We start from the raw sequence: 10,266 nt of genomic DNA, 5'->3' as shown, positions 1-10,266 counted from the left end.
GCAACTCCATAAAATCATCGCAACTCAGCAAAATCTTCCCAACTCCGCATAATCACCGCGACTCCCGAACAGACCGCAGCGCCACAACTATTCTGCTCATTCAGTTTGCCCAAAGTAACATCACCTTCAAGCTATATGGTGCCCTAACTGAAGAGTCAAAATCCAGTGCCCAATATCCAGTCTCCAGTGCCTAATATAAGTTAAAGACAGTATTAGATCAAAGGAAGAGGCTTATAATGTTGCCAAAAAGAGCAGCAAGCCTGAGGATTGAGAGGACACAATAAATGATAGGATATTGAGAAGTGTAGAGGAACAAATAAATGGAATCTTGGCCTTTATTGCAAAGGGGAAGGAGTATAAAAGCAGGGAAGTCTTGCTACAGTTATACAGGGTATTGGTGAGGCCACACCTGGAGTACTGCGTGCAGTTTTGGTTTCCATATTTATGAAAGGATATACTTGCTTGGGAGGCAGTTCAGAGAAGGTTCAATTGGTTGATTCTGGAGATGAGGGGGTTGACTTATGAGGAAAGGTTGAGTAGGTTGGGCCTATACTCATTGGAATTCAGAAGAATGAGAGGTGATCTTATCGAAACGTAGAAGATTATGAGGGGGCTTGACAAGGTGGATGCAGAGAGGATGTTTCCACTGATGGGGGAGACTAGAACTAGGGGGCATAATCTTAGAATAAGGGGCTACCCATTTAAAACTGAGATCAGAAGAAATTTCTTCTCTCAGAGGGTTGTAAATCTGTGGAATTCGCTGCCTCACAGAGCTGTGGAAGCTGGGACATTGAATAAATTTAAGACAGAGATAGACAGTTTCTTAAACGATAAGGGGTTATGGGGAGCGGGCGGGAAAGTGGACCTGAGTCCATGATCATATTAAATGGCGGAGCAGGCTCAAGGGGCCATATGGCCTACTCCTGCTCCTATTTCTTATGTTCTTATGTTCAAAGGGACCTTGGAGTGCAGGTCCACAGATCCCTGAAGGTAGCAGGCCAGGTAGATAAGGTGGTTAAGAAGGCATACGGAATACTTGCCTTTATTAGATGAGGCATAGAATATAAGAGCAGGGAGGTTATGCTTGAACTGTATAAAACACTAGTTAGGCCACAGCTAGAGTACTGAGTGTAGTTCTGGTCACCACATTACAGGAAAGATGTGATTGCATTAGAGAGGGTGCAGAGGAGATTTACAAGGATGTTGCCTGGACTGGAGAATTTTAGCTATGAGGAAAGATTGGATAGGCTGGGTTTGTTTTCTTTAGAGCAAAGGAAGCTGAGGGGAGACTGATTGAGGTGCATAAAATTATGAGGGGCCTGGATATAGTGGATAGAAGGACCTATTTTCCTTAGCAGAGGGGTCAATAACCAGGGGGCGTAGATTTAAAATAATTGGTAGGAGGTTTAGAAGGGATTTGAGGGGAATTTTTTTCACCCAGAGGGTTGTGAGGGTCTGGAACTCACTGCCTGAAAGGGTGGTAGAGGCAGAAACCCTCACCACTTTTAAGAAGTACTTGGATGTGCACCTGAAGTGCCATACAGGGCTACGGACCCAGAGCGGGAAAGTGGGATTAGGCTGGGTAGCTTTTTGTTGGCTGGCACCGACACGATGGGTCTCCTTCTGTGCTGTAAATGTCTATGATTCTATGATATATGATTTTAGTTTTCAGCAAAGGAGGACCAAGAGATTGATAAAGAAAGGGAAAATAGAATATGAGAGTAAACTAGCGAGAGACATAAAAACAGACTGTAAAAGCTTCTACAGGTTTGTAAAAAGGAAAAGATTAGTGAAAGTAAGTGTGGGTCCCTTACAGGCTGAGACATGAGAAATTATAATGGGGAATAAGGAACTGGCAGAGAAATTAAACAAATACTTTGTGTCTGTCTTCACGGAAAAAGACTCAAAAAAAACCTCCTGGAAATAGTGGAGAACCAAGGGCCTAGAGAGAATGAGAAACTGAAAGAAATTAGTATTCGTAAAAAAATAGTACTGGATAAATGAATGGGACTGAAAGCCAATAAATCCCCTGGACCCAATGGCCTACATCTTAGGGTTTTGAAAGAGGTGGCTATAGAGATAGTGGATGCATTGGTTGTCATCTTCCAAACTTCCATAGATTCTAGAACGGTTCCTGCAGATTGGAAGGTAGCAAATGTAACCCCGCTATTTAAGAAAGGAGGAAGAGAGAAAACAGGGAACTACAGACAAGTTAGTCTGACATCAATAGTAGGAAAATGCGAGACTATTATTAGGGACGTGGTAACAGGGCACTTAGAAAATAATAATAGGATTGGGCTTAGTCAACACGAATTTATGAAAGGGAAATCATGCTGGACAAATCTGTTAAGAGGTTTTTGAGGTTGTAACTAAAGAAAGAAAAGAGAGACTTGGATTTATATAGCGCCTTTCACGACCACCAGATGTCTCAAAGCACTTTACAGCCATTGAAGTACTTTTGGAGTGTAGTCACTGTTGTAGCCAATTTGTGCACAGCAAGCTCCCAAAAACAGCAATGTGATAATGATTAGATAATCTGTTTTTTTTGTTATGTGGATTGAGTGATAAATATTGACCAGGACATCGGGGATAACTCCCCTGCTCTTCTTCAAAATAGTGCCATGTGATCTTCTACATCCACTTGAGAGCAAACGGGACCTCGATTTAACGTCTCATCTGAAAGGCGGCACCTCCGACAGTGCGGCACTTCCTCAGCACTACACTGGAGTATGAGCCTAGATTTTATTGTGCTCAGAGGCGAGAGTGCTACCCATTGAGCCACAACTAGCAGAATAGATAAGGGGGAACCAGTGGATGTGGTATATTTGGATTTTCAGAAGACATCTGATAAGGTGTGACACAAGAGGTTATTAAATAAAATTAGGGCTCATAGGATTGGGGGTAATATACTAGCATGGATTGAGGATTGATTAATGGACAGAAAATAGAGAGTAGGAATAAACAGGTCATTTTCGGTTTGGTAGGCTGTAACTAGTGGGGTATTGCAAGGATCAGATATCAATGATTTGGGTGAGGGGACCAAATGTAATGTATCCAAGTTTGTTGATGATACAAAGCTCGGTGGGAATGTGTTGTGAGGAGGATGCAAAGATGCTTCAAGGGAATAAAGACAGGCTAAGTGAGTGGGCAAGAACATGGCAAATGGTCTATAATGTGGAGAAATGTGAAGTTATCCACTTTGGTAGGAAAACTAGAAAAGCAGAGTATTATTTAAATGGTGAGAGATTGGGAAATGTTGGTGTTCAGAGGGACCTGGGTGTCCTTGTACACCAATCACTGAAAGTTAACATGCAGGTACAGCAAGTGATTAAGAAAGCAAATGGTATGTTGGCCTTCATTACAAGAGGATTTGGGTATAAGAGTGAAGACGTCTTACTGCAATTATATCGGGACCTGGTGTGACCACACCTGGAGTATTGTGTACAGTGTCGGTCTCCTTACCGAAGGAAGGATATACTTGCCACAGAGGGAGTGTAACGAAGGTTCACCAGACTGATTCCTGGGATGGGAGGATTGCCCTATGAGGAGAGATTGAGTCGAGTATGCCTAAATTCTCTAGCGTTTAGAAGAATGAGAGGCGATCTCATGGAAACATGTAAAAATCTTACAGCGTAGATGTAGGGAGGGTGTTTCCCTTAGGCTGGAGAGTCTAGAACCAGGGGTCACAGTCTCAGAATAAGGGGGCCGGCCATTTAGGACTGAGATGAGATTTCTTCACTCAGAGGGTGGTGAATCTTTGGAATTCTCTGCTCCAGAGGGCTGTGGAGGCTCAGTCGTTGAGTGTATTCAAGACAGAGGTCGATAGATTTTTGAATATTAAGAGAATCAAGGGATATGGAGATAGTGTAGGAAAGTGGAATTGAGGTAGAAGATCAGCCATGATCTTATTGAATGGCGGAGCAGGCTCGAGGGGCCGAATGGCCGACTCCTGCTCCTAAATCTTATGTTCAATGTCCAGTTTTCAGTGCCCAATATACAGTGCCCAATGTCTGGTGTCCAGTGTTCAATGCCCAACTAAGGGTGACTGGAGTGAGTTGTCTCTCTGCTGTGTACACGAGTATTGGAGACACTCACACTCACTCACAACACACATTTAGATACACTGACACAAACAGACTCTCAGCTGGCTCACATTCACCTCCCTGTTACATCTCTCGCGCTCTGTCTGCCTGATCCCCTCCCCCCTCTCTCTCTCTAATATATATATATATAAAGTAGATCGTATATAATTAAATAAAACAAAAATCACCAATGCTGGAAATCTGAAGTAAAACGATGAAATGTTGGCAATGGCCAGTCTGTCAGGATGTGAGAGAGAAAGGGCAGGTTTGTGTCTCAGGTGGGAGCGAGTTCTGAAGCTAACTGTCTGGATTCTGCCCGATTGTACATCAGTTGCTCGGATCAGGTGCCGCTTTACAGACTGCAGGACTCACACTGCTCTGGTTAATGGAGGGAGCACTGGGAGTTTTACTGGTGTTTGGGGCTTACATTCCACGGGTTTCTGTTTTTTGTGAAAACCAACTCGTGGCCGTGATCACAATCGACTTAATTTATTTAAGGGACCCGCGCTGTCGTGAGCTGCACCCCAGGGTAACTATTTACCCCCACTCCCCCTTGGCGCTGTTTACACTGGGATTCCTGGGGACCCTATAAAGTTCCCCCCCCCCCGCCCCAACAAGTGTCTGTGGCCGGCCTCAGTCGGGGGAAAGAACCTTTGAAACTGGTCCATAGCAATATACCTCACAGAATTAGACCCGGGACCCCTCCCCCCCACACACATACCCTGGGACCCCCGCCCTCACCCCCTGAAACACCTCCCACTCTGGGACACCCTCCCCTTCTAACTTGGAACCCCTCACCACCCCCCCTGACCCCACCCCCCGGGATGTCCCGGTGTCCCTGCCCCCTGGGCTGGCAGTGACTGGGGGTCCGCTCGGTGCGGGTCCATTCCTGCTGCGCTCCCTGCCAGCAGTCAGCCTCGGATTGTTGCTGTGGGTTTTCTGACCCTTTATAAACACGGCCAGGCTGACCGCCCGGGCCGGACACACGTTGCTGGCAGACTGATAGACACAACAAGTCTGGTCTGCAGCCCTTCCCCTGAACTCGCCGCTTTCCCTCACACTCTCTCTGGGATTTACATCCAAACTTCTCCTTATGACAAAATAACGCAGTTTTTAAAAAAAAAAAGAGAAATCTTTCCAAATGGTTTTATTTTCCTTTAAGTCCCCCTGGTGTTTGTCAGACCCGCTCGCCAGCTCTCTTTCCTTTCCTCATCATTTTCTTGCTACACCACCTTCCCGGTTCACAGCTCAGTGCCTCCCCTCCACCCCTCCCTCTCTCCCAAGCCTCCCCCCACCTCTCCTCCCCCCTTCTCTCCCACCTCTCACTCGCTCTCTCACTCTCTGTGTCTCTCTCCCCCTCTCTGTCTCTTTCCCTGTCTCTCTCCACTCCCCCCCTCTCCTCTCTCTCTCTCTCTCCCCTTCTCTCTGCACCCCTCTCTCCCCCCTCTCCTCTCTCTGTCTCTCTCTCTCTCTCCCCCTCTCCTCTCTGTCTCTTTCTCTCTCTCCCCCTCTCCTCTCTCTCTCTCTCCCCTTCTCCTCTCTCTGTCTCTCTCTCTCCCCCTCTCCTCTTTGTCTCTCTCCCCTTCTCCTCTCTCTCTCTCTCTCTGTCTCTCTCTCTCTCCCCTTCTCTCTGCACCCCTCTCTCCCCCTCTCCTCTCTCTGTCTCTCTCTCTCTCTCCCCCTCTCCTCTCTGTCTCTTTCTCTCTCTCCCCCCTCTCCTCTCTCTCTCTTTCCCCTTCTCCTCTCTCTGTCTCTCTCTCTCCCCCTCTCTTTGTCTCTCTCCCCTTCCCTCTCTCTGCACCCCTCCTTCCCCTCTCTCTCTCGCTGTCTCTCCCCCTCTCCTCTCTCTTTCTGTCTCTGTCTCTCTCCCCCTCTCCTCTCTCCCCCCTCTCCTCTCGCTCTCTCTCTGTCTCTCTCTTTCTCCCCCTCCCCTCTCTCTGCACCCCTCTCTCCCCTCTCCTCTCTCTCTCTCTGTGTCTCTCTCTCCTCCCCCACCCCTCTCTGTCTCTAACCCCTATCTCCCACTGACCCCAGACCTGGGGAACTCCTCCCCTCACCGTCCGCAACCAATTCCTTCCACTGGGAAAATTTAGAAATAATATTTAACAAGAGAACTTTTCAATTTAAAAACGTGATGATGGAATCGTCGAGCAAACGGCTTCGTGGCTCTGAATCCCTGAATAAATCGCAACGCCTCCACTGAACACAGCGGTTGAGAGAGAGACAGAATCAGAGAGAGACAGAGAGTGACAGTCAGAGAGAGAGAGAGAGAGTGACAGAGAGAGTGACAGAGAGAGAATCAGAGACAGAGAGTCAGAGAGAGAGACAGAGTCAGAGACAGACAGAGAGACAGAGTCAGAGAGAGAGAGAGACAGAGAGTGACAGAGAGAGAACCAGAGACAGAGAGTCAGAGACAGAGTCAGAGAGAGAGAGAGAGACAGAGAGTGACAGTCAGAGAGAGAGAGAGAGTGACAGAGAGAGAATCAGAGACAGAGAGTCAGAGACAGACAGAGAGACAGAGTCAGAGACAGACAGAGAGTCAGAGAAATAGAGAGAGAGAGAGAGCGCGCGAGTCAGAGACAGAAAGACAGAGAGACAGACACACACAGACCCTCTGGGCTCCCACGCATATTTAATACAGTCACAATATGAATCAGATTGTACAGACCGGTCAGAGGGATGCAGGCCCGGGTCAGTCGCTGGATCGGTGCGGCCCGGGTCATTGAGACTGGCTGGGTTTGGAAGCCGGGTTTATAGCTGGGCCGGGCCGGGCCGAGAGTGGAACAGAGCGGAGCTCCCACTTCTGGTTTCCATGTTTCTCCCTCACCCACACTCTCAGTTCCTCATCCCCACTCCAGGGAAAGTGTTTGTGGAGCAGGAGCCTGCAGCCCAGGCCCCCGGGACCCGGGAGGGAGTTACAAGCTGGGGATCCAGGCCAGGGGCAGAGGTATTGATGGACAGCCAGGGTCCTGGAGATCAAGGTGTCTGTTTGGATAGCTAGGTGTGGGTATCCATGTCTGTATACAGTGTGTGTCCTGCCCGCTGGGTGAAGTGCTTGGTGTGGACCCTGTCAGTGATGCCCGACCTGGCCGAAGAGCCTGCCCCACGGGCCTGGCTGGGAGTTTGGTTCAGCTGTTGGGAGGTCGCGGGTCGAGCTTTTTGCTGTTTGTTGCTGGTTTGGTGTTAAATGCTCGGCAACAACAAATTACACTGAGGTTCTAAGAATTCATCAGAACCCGGCTGTGGCTTGGCTGCGAACCTGTTGTCATGTGGTTGTTTAAAGCTGGCTGGGGAGCCGTGTGTTCACAGACCCTCTCTGGGTGTTGCGCCTCAGACCAGGAAGTACATGTGTGTAATCATAAGCAGCTTACGGCAAATAACAAGCGAGGCACAAGCCTCCGGATCCGGGGACCGAGGATTCAGGGTCTGAGCTGCCAATCGCTCCCATACTCCAGCATGTGGTGACCCAGTCACGCCGCCAAACCCGGGAAGAGAGCTGGAGTTTCCATCCAGTAAGTGCTTGGCTTGATGGGCGTATTTCGCTGTTCCCATCGTACAGAGCATTCTCTGGACCGCATCCACATTCCAGCTCCAACCACTTACACATTAGTTTAAAAAAATCTTTCAAGGAAACTGTTTTAACGACAAGTATAAATGGCAACTGAACATGAACTCCCAGAGACTCCAGCTCCCTGTAGGTCCATTATAGACAGATAGACTGCGTTAGAACTGGTGGCAGCAGTCAAATTGAGTTTACATCCTGATCTCGCATAACCCTTCTTATCATGTTCTTCCTGAAGGTGCTGACTCTCCCTGGGTTACAGTTCCTGACTTCCCTGGGGTACAGTTCCTGAAGGTGCTGACTCTCCCTGGGGTACAGTTCCTGAAGGTGCTGATTCTCCCTACGGTACAGTCCCTGAAGGTGCTGACCCTCCCTGGGGTACAGTTCCTGAAGGTGCTGACTCTCCCTGGGGTACAGTTCCTGAAGGTGCTGACCCTCCCTGGGGTACAGTTCCTGAAGGTGCTGACTCTCCCTATACCCCAGGGAGTGTCAGCCCCTTGAGTACTGTATGCAATGAGTATGTGTGACCTTAGCTCCTTTAATTAAACTCCAGAGTGTTGGTACAACATGGGAGGCCTGTTTATATACAATGCTCCCAAGGGATGCTTGGATCCCTTTGGATTCCAACAGGTAGGCCCTCTGGTGGTGGTATGATACAGGTTGCCAAGGGTTACACATAACATCACTCCCTTCCAAAATCAATAGTACACTTATTTACTATTTCGCTCCCTTGTCGATCGTCTCGGTACAAATACAGGTGTGGGTGAGTTGGTTGGTTCTTCGCTGGGCAGCTGGCCTTGCCAGGCTGCTGGGGATGGTGAGTTCAGCTTCGTGGTCAACCATATAGTGATGCTGGTTGCCACTTGTGAGTGTGTTGGAGGGTTGAAGCTGGTGGTGTCCTCTTCGGGTTGCTCGTGGCTGTTTGTGAATCGCAATTTGATTTGGTCCAAATGCTTTCTGCACGTTAGTCCATTGACCACTTTGACCTGAAACACCCTACTCCCTTCTTTGGCTATGATGGTGCCAGCAAACCATTTGGGACCATGTCCATAGTTGAGTACAAATACAGGGTGATTGACTTCAATATCGTGTCACAAATTTGCGCGATCATGGTACACGCTTTGTTGATGCCGCCTGCCCTCGATGTTATCCTGGAGATCAGGATGGGCAAGAGAGAGTCTTGTTTTGAGCACCCTTTTCATGAGCAGCTCGGCTGGGGGAACCCCGGTGAGCGAGTGGGGTCTGGTGCGGTAGCTGAGCAGGACTCGGGATAGGCGGGTCTGCAGGGAGCTTTCCGACACGCGTTTCAAGCTTTGCTTGATGGTTTGGTCTGCCCGTTCTGCCTGACTGTTGGATGCGGGCTTGAACGGGGCAGATGTGACGTGCTTGATCCCATTGCGGGTCATGAACTCCTTGAATTCAGCACTGGTGAAGCACGGCCCATTGTCGCTGACAAGGACATCAGGCAGGCCGTGTGTGGCAAACATGGCTCGTAGGTTTTCGATGGTGGCCGTGGACATGCTTGCAGACATTATTACACATTCAATCCATTTTGAATAAGCATCCACAACAACCAAGAACATTTTGCCTAGGAATGGGCCAGCAAAGTCAACGTGGATCCTAGACCACAGTTTGGAGGGCCATGACCACAAACTTAGCAGTGCCTCTCTGGGTGCATTGCTCAGTTGAGAGCAAGTGTTGCATTGGAGCACGCATGACTTTAAGTCTGAGTCGATGCCGGGCCACCACACCTGGGATCTGGCTATAGCTTTCATCATTACTATGCCTGGGTGGGTACTGTGTAAGTCACTTATGAATGTTTCCCTGCCTTTCTTAGGCAATTACCCTACAAAGACAGTCCACCTGTATGGACATTTCATCTTTGCGCCGCTTGATCTCTTCATGCATCTCCGCTGGGATGATGGACCAGCTCCCATGGAGGACATAGTTTTTTTACCAGGCACAGTAAAGGATCCTGGCTGATCCAGGTCCTGATCTGGCGGGTCACAACGGGTGACTTTTCGTTTTCGAATGCATCCATCACCAAGAGCAAGTCTGCAGGCTGTGCCATTTCCACCCCCGTGGTGGGCAATGGTAGCTGACTGAGAGCATCAGCACAGTTCTCTGTGCCTGGTCTGTGGCAGGTTACATAGTAGTATGCAGACACATGAGTGCCCATCTTTGGATGCGGGCAGAGGCATTGGTATTGATACCTTTGCTCTCTGTGAATAGCGATATGAGCGGCTCATGGTCAGTTTCTGGCTCAAACTTGAGACCAAACAGATACTGTGCATTTTTTTCACCCTGTAAACGCATGACAGAGCTTCTTTTTCAATCATGCTGTAGGCTCTTTCGACCTTGGACAAACTCCTGGATGCATAGGTGACCGGTTGCAATGTTCCTGATTCGTTAGCCTGTAGTAACACACACCCGACCCCGTGTGACGACGCATCGCAAGCTAGCACTAATCATTTACATGGGTTATACAGAATAAGCAGTTTGTTGGAACATAACAGATTTCTGGCTTTCTCAAAAGCAGCGTCTTGTGATTCCCCCGCACCCAGTCATGTCCCTTGCGGAGTAGCACATGTCGGGGCTCTAGCAAGGTGCTTAACCTGGGTA

This window comes from Pristiophorus japonicus, chromosome 16 (genome assembly GCF_044704955.1).
Source record: "Pristiophorus japonicus isolate sPriJap1 chromosome 16, sPriJap1.hap1, whole genome shotgun sequence".
Lineage (NCBI taxonomy): Eukaryota > Metazoa > Chordata > Chondrichthyes > Pristiophoridae > Pristiophorus > Pristiophorus japonicus.
Note: the sequence above shows the minus strand (reverse complement) of the source record.